Here is a 2,901-nt window from a genome sequence, read left to right on the forward strand (position 1 = left end):
TCCAGAAGCTGAAACAGAGTTTGCCACCTGTGAAATAGATGTACTTTCACAACAGAAAACTGAGTTCAAAAAAAGTGCTCTTGTGTGTTTGGGCTCAGACTCCACCTCTGCCTTATAGTCAAGTTCTGGACCAAGTTATTTGTGTGTTAACCTCACCAGATTGCCTTCTGTGAAATGAGTTTCTGACATAACTACTTTCAAAATCAAGGTTGTTCATTGTTCAAGGCAGGAACCTGTGGGAGGACTCACTGAACAGAGCGCATGAGGTGTGGAAACTGAACAACCTTTCAGTTAAAAGGTTCTCAGGTAACAAGTCTGGAGAACAGTACCTTGGACAGCTACTGCTAATCTGAGGGCCAAAATAGATGAGATTCCAATTGCATGATGAGCTTTGCAAAAGTAAATTGAAGGCTCAGGACAGCTGATCCATACTGGAATCCTGACATGAGGGCTTAGGGGGCTTTAACCCCTGCATCTGCTATTTACACTGGGAAGTTGCTGCTGTTGTTGTACTGCCTTCTTTGCCAAAAAGGCCACAATTGTGATGCACAACAATAAAATCACAAAGCAATCAATAACATTATTTAAAACACATTGCAAAAAAATTACAAGGAATTAAAAATACTTGAAAGGCTAAATTAAAAAGATGTGTCTTAACAGACTCTTTCTAAAAGCCAGGAGAGTGGGGGGCTGTCATAGCTCTAAAGGGATGACATTCCTCAATTTGGGAACGACACAGGAAAAAAAGTCCTTTCCTGCATGTCTAGCAGGCAGGCCTCTGCAAGCAACTGCATCCTGGGAAGGGTAGTTCTTGCAGCTATTAATGAATGGGCAAGTTCATACCAAGACAGGAGGTCCCTTAGAAAATGAGGCCCCAAGCTGTTCAGAGCTTTAAAGGGTTAACTGTAACAGAACAATATTGTTGCTATGTCTAACTCACAAGTGGACATTCTAGGTATATTTTTAAGACTTCTGTTGATTGCATGGAAGAGGCACCAGGCCATCGTTTCTGTGGAGGTTTTGCCAATTGTTGTTTTGATCTTATCCAATCTTCTGTGAATAATAATAATAATAATAAAATTTTATTTGTGAGTCGCCTATCTGGCCGAATTAATGGCCACTCTAGGCGACGTACAACTTCACAGTAAAAATACAACAAAAGCCAAAGAGGACCACAACAATAATAATATTACCATATTAAAAACTAACCCACCCCAGAGGTCCCGTAGGCCTGCCTGAACAGCCAGGTCTTTAAGGCCCGGCAGAAACCTATCAAGGAAGGGGCATGGCGGAGGTCTAAAGGAAGGGAGTTCCAGAGGGTGGGGGCCACAATCGAAAATGCCCTCTCTCTGGTCCGCACCAGCCTCGCTGTCTTAACTGGCGGGACCGAGAGAAGGTCTTGTGTGGCTGATCTTGTTAGGCGGCATAATTGGTCTAAATGAATCTAATTGGTCTGGTGAATTTGGTAGGTCTGGCACACTGGGAAGTTGCTGTTTCTGGCTGTTTTCTACAAAAATGTATTATAACCTGGAATGGGTATCGGAACATGGTTTGCATGGATGTTTTGTGGCTTATTGCATGAATCCCATGTAGGCATGCGAGACTGGCGAATTTGGTAAGTCTGGCTCACTGGGAAGTTGCCATTCTGGGCCATTTTCTGTAAAACATAGTATAGCCTGGAACAGATATCAGAACGTGGTTTCTGTGGAGGTTTTGTGGTTTGTTGCATGAATTCCATCTAGTCATCTTTGACTAGTGAATTTGGTGGGTCTGGCACACTGGGAAGTTGCTGTTCTAGGCTGTTTTCTGTAGAAATGTACATTATAGATATCAGAGTGTGATTTCCATTACGTTTTGTGGGTTATTGTACAGATCCAATCTGGTCATGTGTGACTGGTGAATTTGGTATGTCTGGCTTGCTAGGAAGTTGCTGTTCTGAGTCCTTCTATTCCATTCCAGATGGCATTTTGGTTGTTAAAGGGTTAATAAAATATAATATCGGAATAGTTTTGCTTCCTAAGTGTTGTTCTCAAATGTCTCTAACACGTCCCAGTGTTTTTTTGCATCAATTTCTTTTATAAAGGATCTGTTCTGACCCGTTCCGTTCCAGCTTTTACACCGTCCCGCATTTTACATCACTATATGACATCCGAAGCAATATTACCCATTAATGATTTGGATTAATATTAACACTAACACATGCCCGCGCACACACAACAAACTTTCCAGGTCACACATCTGGTGCTCACTTGCTTGAAAAGGGTACACATGACAATACGAAGTCACTTCGAAATCTAACCAGTGTAAAACTAAGCAGTGTGTGAATTATATTGTATAAGTCTATGAATCAAGTGTTATAAATCTGTAATCCACCACCCCTCTTACACAAGCATAGATCTCGCGAGAACAGAAGACGACGACCGCGGATCGTAGAGTAGGTCAATAGAGATAGAAAAATAGAGTCACGCGCTATCACAGTACATTCTGTACTTTCTCTAAAGTTATTTTCTCACTCCAGCTTCCAATACGAATAATATTGTTTAGTAGAGTTTTCACCAAGGTAAAACATCAACACGCCCTACCTATAGAGAACAAGAACAAAAGGTCACCCTTAGTTTTTACCACAGCGCTAACAAGGGAGAAAATGCTTTCCTTATTGCTGTGGGTTTCCCAGCAGTTCATACTGCACGTAGCTCTAACCTATATATTTATTTATTTTTTGCTACCTCCATGGCTAAGGATAACCCGTGTGGATCTCACGACGCCACTCTCCTTGTGCAACCCCGGACGGAGGCACTCCCGGTGACGTCAGCTCCGCCCCGCCCTTCCCGCCTCCGGCTTCTTCCCACAACATCCAAACCGCTCCTCCCTAAACTTCTGAGTGACGTCTCCGGAGAATCA

This window comes from Rhineura floridana, chromosome 15, assembly GCF_030035675.1.
Source record: "Rhineura floridana isolate rRhiFlo1 chromosome 15, rRhiFlo1.hap2, whole genome shotgun sequence".
Taxonomy (NCBI): Eukaryota; Metazoa; Chordata; class Lepidosauria; order Squamata; family Rhineuridae; genus Rhineura; species Rhineura floridana.